The sequence below is a fragment of the Anser cygnoides genome, chromosome 3 (assembly GCF_040182565.1).
Source record: "Anser cygnoides isolate HZ-2024a breed goose chromosome 3, Taihu_goose_T2T_genome, whole genome shotgun sequence".
Classification (NCBI taxonomy): domain Eukaryota; kingdom Metazoa; phylum Chordata; class Aves; order Anseriformes; family Anatidae; genus Anser; species Anser cygnoides.
The window spans coordinates 96,120,182-96,136,552 of record NC_089875.1 but is presented as its reverse complement, the minus strand read 5'-3'; the positions used below and the strand labels follow the sequence as shown (position 1 = coordinate 96,136,552).

Here is a 16,371-nt window from a genome sequence, read left to right as displayed (position 1 = left end):
GCTCCCCCGCCCGGAAACGCCGTCAGGGCCGCGGGGGCCGCTCAGGGAGGTGCCCGCCCGCTGCTGCCGCCTCCTCCGCTCCCCCGGCGCCCGGCAGGGGCTGGAGACCCTTCGCCGGGGTGTGGGGTCGGGGCTGGAGGTCCTTCACCCGGCTTTGGGGTCGGGGCTGCAGCCCCCTCGCTGGGGTTTGGGGTCGGGGCACGGCCCCGCTGGCCGCCCGCCGCCGAGGCTGGGGCGCGACCGGCAGGGTGGGGAGCCAGGGGGGCCCTGAGGAGAAGGCTGAGGGGGACCCGCGGGGCTCCCCAGTTTCCGTCCCCTCTCTGCTTCGCCTCTGTGCATAAGATGTCCTTGGACATCACCGGCCTCCCTCAGGCTTTCAGAGTTTTGGGTAGTCCTCATGGGAGGCAGCTGGCGCTCCTGTGAGTGGTGCGCTGGGTATCACCCAGAATTTTGGCCAAATGTGTGAGACCTGGGGACTGGGGAATGGCTTGGATTGGAGGGGACCTTAAAGACCACCTAATTCCACCTCGCTGCCATGGGCAGGGACACCTCCCACCAGACCAGGTTGCCCAAAGCCCCATCCAGCCTGGCCTTGAGCACTTCCAGGGATGGGGCATCCACAGCTTCTCTGGGCAACCTGTGCCAGTGCCTCACAACCCTCTGAGGGAAGAATTTCTGCCTAACACCTTGTTTATATTTTGGTAGTGGCCATTTCTTTAATATTTGGTATATTCACCAAGCCCAGTGCCTGTAATTCAGACATGAATTGAGCTTAGTTGGAAATAAAGTGGGGAAACGTGCTAGTAAGCATAAGATAAACTCATTTTGTAACTGACTGTATGTTGAATTCTTGTTTTCAAAACATTATATAAATAAATACAATATGCTTTAGCAGAATTATTTACCTGATAGTCTTAAGATCTGAAAATGTTCCGTTGTTTCAGCTAGACTGCTGAAGTTCCCTGACCTAAAATCCTTTTTTTTTTGTACTGCAAAGCCCATTGTGTTGACTGCAGAGGCTGCTCTCAATGCCCAGTCAGCACCTCCACTTTTCAAGTATTTCCAAATAACACTCAGGTATTACCAGTTTAAAAGCTCCTTGCACAACTGAGGTCTCTTTATCCCTTCCCGAGGCTACATCTTCGTTCTAGAGTGAGTTGATGTTGCGTATGCTTGAGTACATACCTTTTGGGTTAGCACATTTTGCAGCTGCACTTCAGAACAGCTAAGTTGTATGCCTTGTACTTTTTTGTGAAATTTATGCTTTTGTTTTGTTCATGCGGGTCCAGGCTGCTAGTCTCAGAGTCTTGTCTGATGCCAGAGCTTTTGTGTGCCAAAAGGCCTTGAATCGGAGAACCCTCCCGTTAACTCTTAGAGAAATCTGTTGCATGCCTAATACTAAAGTAATATGTGGTACACAGCTATGCCACATTAGGTTAAGACAGCTTCCTACCTTCTACCTTGTATTCCCCTTTACAGACCTCCGAAAGGTCACGTTGCCATACCCTTTCACCAAGGTCACCTCTTCAGACAGTTTTCTCCACGTCCTCCTGTGATTACTGCTTTCCAAGGCAGTTTTTACATGAGCATATAACCCATAAACATTTTTTCCAGATGTATTATGTTGTACTTAGCTACAATGAAATTATTTTGTTTGCAAGGCACATCAGATCAATCTACAACAAAAAAATAATGCCATCCTTTAATAAAGTCATCTGTTTGTTAATAGCAAGGTTTACATGACTGTCACTGCCTGGATTCACAATAAAAATGTTAAATAATCTTTCACTAAGAATCCTTGGGAGTCCCATGAGAGTCTTTAGTTGCTTATATCTCTGTCATTACAACTATGTTTTGAAATCTCTTAGTGAGCCAGTTCAATGCATCTGCTGTGTGCTGTTTTTCCAACAGAATGTATGCATTCCAGCCAATGCACTCCTGAAAAAACAACACACAGCAACTTGATATAACTTGTTTTCTGTGAAAATGTAACGCAAGCTGTACTTTAAGCATTATATTTTTGTTAATGTGATGAGTATATTTCCACTAATCAACAAGATCAGATCAATTTAGATGTGTTTCATCATTTTTTATGGCATTTTTTGTAATTCTAAACATCCTTTTTTAAAAACTGCAGGTATTAACGCATTGTTATGTAAATATTAAATATGCCCATCAAAACCAAACATGATATATGAGTGGAAGTTAATGAGTGTTGAGATGTCCACAGTGCTGAAAACATTTTTCATGCTAAAGGCAATCGTTTCTATGCTTAGTTACTGGACTGTAAATAGGTTAAACAAAACAAGTTGCTGAAGGCAGTACAATCAGATGTGCAGCTGAATTATCGGCTGCAGGCAGCGTGTCATATGATGAGAAGGCAAAATTTATAAATACATTGTCTATTTCTATTTCTATTTTCTATGTCTATTTCTAATTTCTGTTAACATCAAAGCCTGATAAAAATAAAAATGCTTGATCTGTGTGCTGTATGTGAAGAAGAGAAAAAGTGGAAATAAATGGGGACAACATCAGGATCGAAACACTAAATGTTAGTTAATTCAGTTATTTGCATTGAACAGTCATGTAGTTTGAATATTTTCTCTAGCTTACTTCATCTGGAAGTTAATTTGCCTGAAGAAAATGCTGGAAGTGTTTAAAGTTGCATATATCCAGAGTTTCTGATAGATCACTATTAGCAGTTTGCGCTAAAGGACTTGCTTCTCTTTTCAGCTCTTGTTCCTGTAAGCATGTATTTAGGGAATGAAATGTAATGGCTGTCTGAGGAAGAAGGATTTGCCACTAAACAAGAAGGAAATTAAGACATTCCTTAATAGGGTAATAATTTGAAAATATTTCCCAGTAGCATGGAAAATGTTTACTAAACAGTTGACAAACAACAGAGATATGAAGGCATAGATAGCAAAGGAGGAAGAGGCTGAGTCAGAATTAGCAATAAAGAGCTTGAAATTAAATATTTGTTATGGCATTAACCATATTCCCATGGAAAAGCGGGCTCTGAATACTGCTATCAATCTTTCATAAATGATGGATCTCCAACTAAAAAATTCAATGTCCAGGTAGCAAAAGGAGGAGCACTAGAGGTAGAAATCGTATGGGAATAAAAAAACAAACTAAACATCTTTCTGATTTGTATTTACTGCTGAGATATACTGAAGACTCACAGCTGGCCTGGAAATCAGTGGAGCTGGATTCCAAGTAACCTGGAAAACTGCTGTCTGTGTACATCCATACATAGACAATAATAATTCCATACATAGACAATACCTTACAGCACGTATGCAAATGTTGACTGAAATATCTTGTGAAAATGCATTTTTTAGCTTTTGTGTATTTTGTGAAGAAACATTTTGACAGCATTTCTGGGGAGAATTAAGCAAGTAGAACAAAAATGAGAGGAAGGTGATAATGATCCTGGGAAACTAAAAATAAAATCCAATTAACTAGTCTTTTAACTCTGTGAAATGTCTAATAGAAGTCATTTGAAATATTGGCAGCAATCATTTCTGTGGGGAAATTAGCTTGCTATTCAACAGGATAAAGTCAGAGGGCTAAGAAGGTCAGGGGAAAGCAGACACTTCCATTGCTCTAGTCCTGAGAGCTTGTTATGAAAATAAGTACAGTTAATTAAGAGAAACCTACCCAGAGTCCTGAGCTGTAAAGATTTTTTCTTGTTAGTCACTGTCATTTGTCAGTTCACTTGTGTTATTCAGACTTTCTGTAGTGCTGTATTTTAATCCTCCTGAATTTATAGGAAAATGTTCCTGTGAAGTGTGAGACCTTCCTAGCGACAGACCAACACCAAGGGCTGCAGTCACCGGAACGTAGCAACGTGCGGGTAGGTGAGGCAGTTCTCACAGGTAATTAAGGGTTTTACAGAGGTGGTAGGATGCTTTTCTTCGTAGAAACTTTGTCATTTGTCAACATTTAGTTGCTTCCAATTTTTTTTTTTCTGAGTTCTCCTTTGAGTCCCTGAAGGCTCCGTAAAAAATCCTGGATTTGAGAAATGGCTTGTGTGACCTTTTGTCTCTTTTATGGCCTGATCTTGGCAGTCAGGAAGATGTACTTACCAGTGCAATAGCATTTGAAACTTGCATGGAGAAGGTTAGAAAAAAGAAATTACACATGCAGATCCCTGTAGCTAGGCTTGTAATGCTCTTGCCAGGTTGCCAGAGTTTTATTACATGAGAAAATTTTCAAGGACTGGAGTAATTCACAGTTGTCACATTAGCACAAGCAGAAAAATTCAGCTTTGTCTACGAGTCATATGTATGCAAACTTTTTTGAAATCAACATGCAGATAATCACCATCTGAATAAATCTTTGAAATATTTCACTACTGCTATCCAACACAACCAAGTATTTGAGGAAAAAGTTGCTATGATCTACCACAGTCAGGAAGAGTGTATATATTTACCATATGTTACAAATTTGGTGACATGATATCTCATCTTGTTTCTACTGTGAAATGCCATCTGTTTTGTACTCAAGTCCTATGGAAGAGTGACTGCTGAACTCTGTAACTATGAGATTATGGATGTATATTTTTTGAGATTAGTGCAGATCTGAAGGTATTTTATATTATTAGCTTTATTTAGTTGTATAGACGTACAGTTCTTTTAGCAGAACAAAATGGAAGTAAAAATTATTAATATGTTACCCTTCTAATATTTACAGTTACAGGAGACCTGTGAGATACTCCTGATGCTGTGACCAGCTACGGGTAGGTTTGTGGGCGGCTGGTATCTAATCAGGTATTCCATCTCTAGTTATGAATTAAACTTCATAATGTTTTGAGATAAAGGTGTCCTATCATCCAGTTTTATAGACGGGAATGTTTTCCAATAGGACACTTTCGGCAGAGACAAAAATACTCTATTTACAATCTTACAGAAACGTGGATTTACTTTTTCCCATGGCTAAGCCAAAGGAATTGCAGTTGTGTAACGGTTTTAGTAATGGGAACTCCAGGAAGTTGTTTGCTGAAGTCTTTCAGGACTGAGTTTAGATTGTTTTTTAGATACTTTTGTATGTATATTTACAAAAATTTAAAAAATATGTTTAAAAATACTGAATTCCACTTAGAGCCCTTTTCTTTTCATAAACACAAAGGAGACTGTTAAATAAAAATGAAGATGCTAAAAAGGACACTCTACAGAGTGAAATGGGATATTTTCCATTAGAGCACTCAGAAAACTCTCAGGCAGAATTTCTGGGACAACTGGTGCAAGGATTATAGGCCAACTTGATATGAAATTTATATAATTTTACTTTAATTCATATTTACTGGCCTAAACTGAATATGTCTGCTGCAAATGAAATGAAACCTTGTATTTGATTAAGTGTACATACAAATGAGTGCCAAGTGTTTTTACTTGAGACCTCCTTGCATCTTTTCAATACCTCAAGGGGGCTCAGACGAAAGAAAGAGAAATACTTTTTGGCAGAGCCTGTAGTGACAAGACAGGGGTTAGGGCTTTGAGTTGAAGGAGGATAGATTTAGACTGGAGATAAGGAAGATTTTTTTTATGATAAATGTGGTGAGAAACTGGAACGGGTTGCCCGAAGAAGCTGTAGATGCTCCATCACTGGAAGTATTTAGAAGTCGGGTTGGAAGAGGCTTTGAGCAACCTAATCTAGTAAAATATGTCCCCACTTATGGTGGGGGTGTTGGGCTAGGTGATCTTTAAAGGTCCCTTCCAGCCCAAACCATCCTGTGAGTCTGTGATTCTGCTGCAGACTGGATCTATCCACTACTGAAATAGCCACCAATGGAATCGCAGCATAATGTAGTCCTTGTTTTTTCTGTGGATCCATACAAAAAAAGTCAGATTTTTTTTTCAGACTCACACAGCCAAACAATTTGTGTTTACCAGCAATAGAAATAATATGTTTTTCATCAATGACATGTTAGAAGAAAATATATGAATAGAACAAGTGTTATCTTAGTAGGTCCTTTGAACCTCTTTAATTCTACACATTTCTTGAGACATTGACTATCAGGTGAATCTTTTTTTCTCATCTCAACCAAAATTTGTTGTGAATACCTAATTAAGTTCAAATGAAATAAAGGCGAGTGATGACAGCATTTCAAATTAAATAGAAAATTCCATATTAATCTAAACTTTGTATTTTGAATAATATTACAATTATATTAGAAAGCATGTCTGAAAAATGCAAACGTTAATTTCATCAGAATTATTACCCATGTGCTCCAAGTTTAGGATTTTTATATATATGTATTTTTATTAAACTAAATTGTTTGGGACTAGAACTACAAATTATAAGAACTGAAAAATACAAAAATGTTTAAAGTCATTAATTGTACTATAAAAATAACATAGCATAACAACTTGTTTTCTGAGATTTTATTTAGTATTTTAACCAAGAATGGCTAAGATTTGCCTATTCTCTGGGCAGGAGTGAGATATTAAAACAAAATTATGTTCAAATATATTATAATAGAAATGGCATGAAATATAAATATACAGTCTTGAGAGTAGTTACGATTCTTTCTATGCCTACATAGTTATTTCAATTGTTTTCAACATACTGTATCTGAAACCTTAAAATGCTATAGGCTTGTTTCAAAGAACTGCTGAAAAGAGCAACAAATATTTTACTTGGTGAAAAAGTTGATTACTACATCCTGGATCCCAGCTGACCTCTCTTTTGTGCCCTTTACGTAACGTGTTTTTTTTTTTCTTGTACATTTGCCATCAAGTAACTGTAGATTTCCGAGGATTTTTTGTGTTTAGGTGGAACTGACTGTTCTTGGGCAACCTTTGTGATTACACAACATGTTGAGTTTGGAGGGAAATTTATGCATGTTAAAGTTGGTGTATGTGTTTCATCAAAAATGAATTTTCATAAATGAATAATTTGTGTGGGAATGTATTAACTGAGAAAAAAATGTCATTCGGTCAAACCTTCCCTCTCTGACCAAGTAACTTAACGATGCGTGCTGGAGGGGCATGCTGTAGGCATAAAAGATTTGAGTTCAACCAAGCAGAAGAGGAATGTGAACTAGATTTCAGTTTTCCAAATTATAACACTTAGCACCAGGCGAGGAAGTGTAAAGAACTGCCAGAATGCTGCCTCATGCTTTTTGTGAGGTTGGAAGCTCACCAGATGATGACTCCTAGGGCAAATGGTGCATACTGTTCTTGTTTCGCTGACCTTGGACGCAGGCTTTTTTGTCTGCTCCTTTCCCAGCCCATTCTTGGTCATGGATATTCAAAAGGGGATATTAAGAACTCATGCGGATGTAGTTATGAGATTTAGGTGCAGTTGCAATATGGCCCAGGGATTCCCAGGGCCTGGGCGAGTGCTCAAAAATTAAACCTTTATGTGGAAGACCATCTTCCAAAGAAAGCTGTTTTTTTGAAGCCCGAATAAAAGAAGACACTTTGAAATGGCAATTAGTTTAGGTGTCTGAAACCACCAAAATAGGACCACAGAGGAGAAAATGTTTAGGCACACTTCTTGGACGTCTGTTATTACCTGGGTCGGTCATCTCACTGTGCTGGTTGCTGTAAATCCTGACCTGGAAGGGTTACTTTCTGTCTAACTCTCAACCATTTCGTATGTAAGATTAGGCAGATACTGAAGTCAGTTTTGTGGTAAGTCTGGTTTCAGGAAAATAATCACAGTAATTCATAAAGTAGAATGATGAAGAAAGTTTGTGGTCTGTAAGCAGATTTTAGTGCTTTTGGAAATATCTGTGCAATAAATCACAGTGGAGGAAAAAACAGCCTGAAACCCATGACACCGTAAGTTACTCCTGAGTATCAGATTGAGGACTGACTTCTCCTGTGTTCTCTTTCACATTCATGCATTGATTATTTATACGGTGTGGCTGGTTACAGCTAAGACTGGGTGAGAGGTCTTACCTCGGTGTTCGTTTCAGATGTTCATGTGCATTGCCAGTTTACTACAAATTTCAGGAAAACTCGCAAGTATTTTCACCAAATGCTTGTGGGAGTCAGTTTTATAACTTACATTTCAATGCAAAATATACATTGATAAAATTTATGTCAACTAAAATGTCACTGAAAATGGAAGAAAATTACTGCCTGGCTTTTTACTGAGAGATGCGGTAACCTGGTACAGTGCTGCGGGTTGTCTTACAGGAGTAGGGTTTCTGTGGCACCTGTCAACAAAGGGATTGACTTTCTTTGCAGCTGGCTTTGTGGAAATGAATACTGCTCACGCTTAACTTCCTAGAGACACAATGAGCCTCTGAACTTCTGCTAAATGAATAGACCGTACCCTCAGTGGGAGCTGTAAGGAACGAATGTGTGAAAATCCACCACTGGCTGACATGTCAAAATAATTCCGGCTGATAAAACTATCCCTCCTCTGATACCAGTTGGGTTAGAAAAATATTGTGTTTAGCCAGGCATAACTACGTGGTTATTTTTTTTTTTAAAGAATTACAGAACTGTAGGGGTTGGAAGGGACCTCAAGAGATCATCGGGTCCAACCCCCCTGCCAAAGCAGGTTGCCTAGGGCAGGCTCCTCAGGTGGGCGTCCAGATGGGCCTTGAATATCTCCATGGAAGGAGACTCCACAACCTCCCTGAGCAGCCTGTTCCAGCGCTCCGTCACCCTTACTGTGAAGAAGTTCTTTTGCATGTTGGTGCGGAAATTTCTGTGCTCCATTTTGTGGCCATTACCACCTTGTCCTGTCCCCACAAACCACTGAAAAGAGGTTGGCCAAATCCCTCTGTGTCCCCACACTTCAGGTGTTTGTAAACATTAATAAGATCCCCTCTCAGTCTCTTCTTCTCAAGGCTGAACAGACCCAGGTCTTATTAGACTAATCTTTGTTAGTCTATAGATGAAATTTCTTTGTCTTGGAAGTGTGAAGTTTTGTACGCTAGGGTACCACCACATTCAAATTCCAAACATACCTCTTAGCACTACGTTGCACTTGCACTTCTTATCTTGGGGACACATTGCACTTCTTAACTTTTCATATGAGCACAGGAACAGAGCACCCAGATCATATTGTGCACTACTGAGAAATTCACCTTGAAAAATAAATTCTTAGAAAATTGCAAGAACCTGTTCTTGGAGCCCCAGTTGTATTTTTGAGGCCTCAGCACTATACTAACCACCTTCCTTCTGACATGGCATCCATTACATGAGGTGTCTGTCCCATGTGGGTCCAGCGATAAAATAAGGGTTTTGTATTTTTTTCCATCTCTGTTCCACACCCAGATGCTCCTGGAGTGTACTGAAGTTTTGTTTTTATTACTGACTTATTTTTAGGCTGCCCTCCCCCTCGAAAGGCTGATGAAGCTCAGTAAGTGCCAGTATGGGTCTGGCTAGACTGAACAGTTGGGACAACTAATTTACTTACAGGTTTGTCTTTTATAAATTTGCTGCAGTACATTTCAGTAATAAAAGGAAAGATATATTAAACTCCTTAAACAAAATCTTTTTAAAAATCAGTAAAATGTTCTTGAGGAAAAGACTTAAATAGACAACCTTAACAATGTTATACTGAATATCTCTGCCCCCCTGAAAGAAGAATAAAAGCAGAATGTACTAGCCAAATGGCAATGACAAAGAGCCCAATATATCTCATTATATGATTTTTTAAAAGGTGACTGGGAGAGTAGGGAGTGCATTTTTATGGTAGAGTGGCAGCAGAAAATGAAAAAATGGCTCTATTCAATGTTCTCACTAGCTTAATTAAGAGAGGTATGACGAAGCATTTCATCTGTCTGGCTTTTACAGCCAATGGCAATAGTAAGTCTTTTAAAAAGAGAATAAAGGAAATACTGCACCTCTGTGTTCTGTGGGGAGAGGCTGTGGCATAAAGAGGATTGATAATACTGGAATTTCAGGTGCAGAAAACTGAAAAGATTATTTTTGCTGGCTACTTTAGACTTAGAACTTTGTCATTTTATCCTGCAATCACACTAATTTTGTGCTGCTTGTTTTCATTCCTAGGTTACTGATACTTGACAACTTCAGGTAAACATCAAACCTCCTTGGTAGCTTTCTTGTGTTTGCAGAGTGCCAGCCACAATGGGGCTGTATTTTTGCTCATCATTTGGACACTACCCACTAAACACAATCAGTAACAGTACACTAGAAATAGTTTAAAGAAGTTAGGGTAGGCTGTGGCATGTCTGTAAAGAAATAAATCAATAAGTTGCTTCTATATGATAGATTAAAATGAAGGTGTTATTCTGCAAGAAGTAGGATTAGGAAGACAGTGTCAGTAAGCTTAATTTGGATGGAAAGGTTCAAGTCAACTGGGAAAGTTTGTTTTCAGTGTCAAAAGACAGAAGGAAAATATGGAATGTTAAAATAATAATAATAATAATAATATATATATATATTTTACATTGACTCTTGCTTCTGGCAATAAAATCCCAATTTCAACAAACTTACCAATTTGATTAAGTTATTCTTAAACTGGTTTTGATTACTTATGATGCAGGAAGTATATTATGAAAAACTTATAAATTGCTGAAAAGTATTAAGAGCTGAAAAGTAGCAAAGAGCATTTTAAACTACCAGTTTGATGCAATAACAATTTATTGAAATGGTTCATTCCTTAAAATGGCTTGTAATGGTTCTCATTTGATGTTAAATCACTGGAATTTCTGGGTTGAGATAATCTGATCTGCCTTTTGCAAAGAGTAAGCACTCATATGGCCAGTTTTCAAATGGGAAAGTGAACAGAGGGAACTCATATATATTGCTTATCATGATTATCTTGTTCTTCTTTCTGTGTGGAGATAACAGTCTGATCCAGCCAGCCACACTGTGTGATCTTGCCTTTAAAATATTTAATACTGTCATTTATGTGGACATCCTTGCTTTGTGGACTGGTCCTTTCCTTTTTTCTTTAGATATTAGAAGTCTTGGATCACTTCAAACACTGCGATCATATATCAATCTGTCAAGATTTTGATTTTTAACTTTTTTTTTCCATTCCATCTGTTATTTTCACTTTGAATTTGAGTAATTGTGTTCATATGTGAAAAAACTGATAGCACAGATACTTGTGTAAAAGAAGTTTTGACAACACTGAGTACTACACATCAGAAAGGACTGGTACTGGGCACAGCCTTCATTAGTGCTAAACTGCAGCAGGGCTAAAAGATGGCTAAAGGAATCTGTTCAGGAAGCTCCACCAACGCCACAAGCCAGAAATTTGGGAGCTGAAAGCACTCATTACACACAGTAAATAAAGGAGGCACAAATACAGGTATCGTATGTCTGTGGGAGTGATTTTGGGCTTCCTATGTGAGTGGCTGGAGCAAATCCCCTTGACTGTTACTACAAAACCTCCATTCCTTGAGGGGATTGCGTAAAATGGAAGACGTGCACAAAATGCAGTCTGGTTTCTTTGCAGCTGATCGACTTGACTGCTTCCCATGTAGGGGACAGAGGATCTGCAAAGGAGTTTTCTGGCCTTGGCAGCATCTGCTAACCGAAGATTTAGAAAAAAAGGTGGCAAAAGGAGAACAGCTTCTCTTCTGTGGTTTCACTGTAGTTGGTTGTGAAAAGGAGACAAAGCAGAGCTAGCGAAGTTGTGCTGGAGCATCCGGAAGGGCTGAAGGAGTTTTTCAGTTATGCTCACTTTGTTAAAGAAAGGGAGCAGGGCACGTGCATGTTTAAAGGAAATGGGAGAATGGTAAATTAAGAGTTAATAGAGGGTGCTGTGGGACTGGAAGAAAACAATAACAGCTCCCTGTACGGACATGTGTTATATTTTGTTGTGATTTATGGCTAAGTGATGCATTTATTTAGTCTGGATAAATAAGGAAGAGATAAAGGATGCCCTTCACATTTTTTCACCAACTTTCTTTATATCTTAATAAAATCATTCCCCAAGACAGCCCTCTCCTGACCAGTCTTCTGGTCAAAAAAAAAAGAAAAGTATTATTTTATGCAGGTTGTCTTGCAAATTCTTTAGTTCAGAGGGAAACTGATGGGGCAGTTAAGTTAAATCCTGATAATTTACAAAGACCACATCCCATTTTAAAGACAGTCAGAATAAGCCAGCATGAAACAGCTTGTTTTCTTGAAGTCCCAGCACTCATCCTGACAACTCCCAGGTCTCATCCTTTTTCCTTTTTTCGGCTTGACTTTCGTTGTCTTCATGGTATGTGACTTCTCTGTACATAGGCACCTTAAATGTTTAGATATGATGATACATATGATCATCTCCCAGTGATATCTCCCCCCCTGTAAAGTTCAGCATTTGACCGCCCTCACCTGTGGACTTGTGCTCTGGGTTTTTGGTGATGTTGCCTACTGAAATTCAGCTCCCTGTCCACCTCCAGAAAAGAATCTGAACTATGTTGAGCTGAGCAGTCACGCAAAAGACACATTCACCAAATTCAGTGAAACTTCATCCAGTTTTAATCATAACACTGCAAAAGACAAACACCTGTTCTTTTTATTTGGTTTTGAGTAGAAATATTAAGCTCGAGTCCTACATCTCTAAAATACTATGTGATTCATCTCGTGATAATGTAAGTATGAAAAATACATTGGAGATCTTTGGGTCTCTGAGATCTCTCTCTGCAGTAACCACTGAGGCAGCCAAATCAAATAGCTTAAATTAGACACAACCTTTAGATAGCTAAATTAGGTGAGTGAAAGTAGTTAACAACAGTATTATGTTTCAGAAATCTTCATTTTTATTACTGCAAAATATGATCTCATGAAATATTATCCATCTGACTGCTTTGTCCAGTGTAACTGAACAAAAATGCTTGTAAAAACAACCTAGACAAAGTTGTGGGCTATCTACTCAATAAACTGCACATACATGGTGCAGCTAATGACCTGTGGTGAATCTGCTAAAAATGCCAAGGGTTGAATCACTGCAGTATGAGTACATCTGGTGGTAGGAATTGGCTGATTTTGCAGAGGTTGAAAAATAGTATTATAAAAACAACATGTTGAAAAAGATTTGCTTCAAAGTGGAATCTGCAGCACAGACTCAGAAATGTGCAGTCAGTCTCAATTTATACAACGTCCAATGTTTTACGCAACACGTAATCCATGGATTGGATTGTTCAAAGAATTATTGAGATTAAGAGTCCATTAGATTTCAGGAACAAGTGTACATTAATTCTTCAATTCTTAAGGTCCTTAATTTGATTTTTTGTTTTGTTTTGTTTTGTTTTGGGGGGGTGGGGCATAGGTAGCCATGCCTGATATTCTACAAGCAGGATATGCACAATTTACAAGTACCAAGCAAGTGCCTATTGACTCACACAAAAAATAGCTTGTATTTAATGGCCTCTTTGGTTAAGGATTAATAAACTCACTGCTCCAGATACGGCACTGAGTGTCTTTGCTCCCCAGCCAGGCAATGGTCACGAGGGGAAGGGCAGGCTGCCACCAGCCTGCCACCAGCCCCAACACTCACAACTGGTCACTTGACCCTGTAATTTCTGACTGGGCTGATGAGCCTCCTTCTCTTTTATTAACTAAGGATTTTACAGCTTTCCATGCCGGTGTTTTTGCTCTTGAGCTACTTACGGTCCTGTCTCAACAGTTCTAGCTCTGCCTGGAATTTTTATTCTTCTTGCCTCTGTACAGACTCATAGCTGCTTATTCAGCAGCCTGAGCAAAGGTTGTTACGTGGTGTCTGAGCTGGCCCCTGACCCCTTGGCACACAGAATGCTAAAACCCTGCTAGTGGGGGAAGCTTGCAGAAGGGCTACAGAAAGAAAAAGAGGGGGTTCGCTAAACAGAATGCATATTATTAAGGGCAGAGTGAATTTGGAAAGGCTGTGAGATGCCAACTTTCAGGGCGTATGCCAGCTAAATGGCAAAGTTAGGAAGAAACTGTTGTTATAGGTCAGGTCGTCCATGGCTGCTTACCTTGTGGATTCTGTGGAAATTTCCTCTGCAGCATCTGGTACTGATCACCGTCAGAAACGCTGTTGTAAATAGATGCTTGGGCTGCTCCTGTATTTGCAGCTCCTGCATTTTCTATGGATGTATTACGTACGCATGCAAAACATACTATCTTCCATATTGTCCTGATGTTAGTGAGTAGAAAGAAAAATCAGTTGATTGCTTTTGCTTACTGATAATTCATCAGGCAAAGCATTAGTGCTAGCATATAGCATGGTAAGTTTGGTGCAGAATATTCCTGAGAGTTGTAGAAAGTGACTGGAAATGAGACATCGGTTGTTACTGATCTTTTTCACCAAATAGTTCAACGTTTCATTTGTCAACGTTACAGATGGAAAACAAGCCGGTTCTGCTTCATTTTTAGCAGTGTATCTGTCTGTTCACATTTTCACATCACGTTTTTTATAACCGATGTCCTTGGTGATGGTTGCTATGAAAGGATATTGTCACTTTAATCCAGTGTCCCTCTTACAGGGCTAGCGCACAGTGGCCCTCTTGCTTTAGATTTAGATTTTCTGCTTTGAAAGCTTTAGATGTCCTTAAGTACCAAGCCTCTTTGCCTAGGTTATTAGTCACCTTGACATTGGTAGCAGTTAATTGTTATCTTTCCCATTTCTTATGTTGACTTTCCCTTTAGGGCTTGTCTCTCGCATTTGAAAAGTAGACGTAAATGATTTTTCTCCTAAGTCATCATGTAGCTCAAACTTTTTTTTTTGAAAGACATGGCAAGAGGACACGTATTTGTCACTCAGAAAAAGAGTTCAATCACTAAGTGTTTCCCTTTATGTGCGAATTTGTGGTAACTAAAGCTAATGCTACCTTCAAGGTAGAATAATTACGGTGATGCAGAAATTATGCCCATGAGAAGACTGCTCGGGGTCACCCTGCGTGAGAGTGATCATCTGATGATCTTCTGTTAACTGAGAACTGCCCTGTAAGTCTAGCCTGATCCCCTTGAAATTTATAAAGGGACTCTCATGAGAGTTGCATTGTGCTGCTCTTATTAATTCTTTACTGTGCTTAAGGGCTCTGGATAGTAAAGACTCTCGATTCCGGATTTTTGTGGATGTGAACTGATGATCTCTTTTTTCCATCACTTTTGTGGCTATGTTGGTTTGGTATCTATGCATCTTTAAACCACTTAGCCCTTCTCTTTCCCGATGTCCTTTCCCCAGTAACTTTGGAAACCACTGGCCTAATTAAACCAAATAATATGGATGGATAAACTTCTCAAAGGCGGCAACATTCAACATGTTGTCTGAAAATTGGCAACTCAGTAGAAGTAAGACAGTAGAAGACAGTAGAAGAAAGATAATGATTAGATATTAAGAACAGTCAGATAATTAGATAATAACACTTAGATAATAACACTTAGATCATTAAGAACACTTAGATAATGATCTCACCAGGGGCGAGACAGCAGAAAGCTCTGTCACATTTGATCACCACTGCACAGCTGATCAGCCTTCAGGCAATGCTCAGCACATGTACTACTTTTTTTCTGGAAGGAAGAAAAGAAAGACCTGGGAAAAAAGAGTGGGGAAAGTGTGAGGTTATTGTGTGTGAAATGGAGCCCTGGGCAGAGGGTTGTAGGCACACTGGGGACAAAAAAGACAATGACCCATATGAAGCCAAGTTGTGAGTCCTTATCACAGACTAAGTGATTTATTTCTGATGCCACACAGAGCTCAGGAATTACTCCAGGTCCTAGATGCTTTAAGGGGGAAGGGAAGGGAAGGGAAGGGAAGGGAAGGGAAGGGAAGGGAAGGGAAGGGAAGGGAAGGGAAGGGAAGGGAAGGGAAGGGAAGGGAAGGGAAGGGAAGGGAAGGGAAGGGAAGGGAAGGGAAGGGAAGGGAAGGGAAGGGGGAAGGGAAGGGAAGGGAAGGGAAGGGAAGGGAAGGGAAGGGAAGGGAAGGGAAGGGAAGGGAAGGGAAGGGAAGGGAAGGGAAGGGAAGGGAAGGGAAGGGAAGGGAAGGGAAGGGAAGGGAAGGGAAGGGAAGGGAAGGATCCTTAACCATGTTTTTAAAACTTTCACGGATTATTAAAAAGAAATGGAAAGATGTAAATGATTCACAGTTAATATTTTTTTTTCTTTCAGTCTTGACGATAAAATCAGGTACAATATATCCACTGTATCACTCTAAGGTTCTTGCTGTGATCTGTGAGAAATGTTTCCTTTAGAAGCAACTGTTTCTATCTGTATGGTGAAAGAGATTAAAAGATTTGTAAGAACTTAGTTTTATAAAATTTGGTTCAAATTCAATATTTAATTTGACAACATTCTCTAAAGACATTTAAATGATTTCTTTCCTTAACATACTGTGTCGTTCAAAGGTTAGAACTTCAGTTGTTGGCATGCCGATGCAGCAAGCCTCATAATTCAACCTGCTAGTTAAAATAATGCCAGCTGGGAACTGATGCTGTGCTTCTTAAGCTCCTACCACTGT

The 16,371-nt window shown here is 39.5% G+C and overlaps 1 long non-coding RNA gene across 4 annotated transcripts; it reads left to right on the top strand.

Moving 5' to 3' along the window:
- Positions 1 to 136: 136 nt before the first annotated feature.
- On the top strand, positions 137 to 15,661 carry LOC106030411 (uncharacterized). 4 transcript variants are annotated; one of them, XR_010830545.1, is made up of 7 exons: positions 137 to 1,152; positions 2,734 to 2,838; positions 3,776 to 3,859; positions 4,699 to 4,744; positions 9,297 to 9,389; positions 9,984 to 10,007; positions 10,895 to 15,661. It is a non-coding gene; the product is annotated as an uncharacterized lncRNA (long non-coding RNA). The 4 variants fall into 4 exon arrangements; XR_010830543.1 differs by having other exon boundaries at positions 137 to 2,838; positions 10,895 to 11,253; positions 11,401 to 15,661; XR_010830544.1 differs by adding an exon at positions 8,455 to 8,546 and having other exon boundaries at positions 137 to 2,838.
- Positions 15,662 to 16,371: the final 710 nt, after the last annotated feature.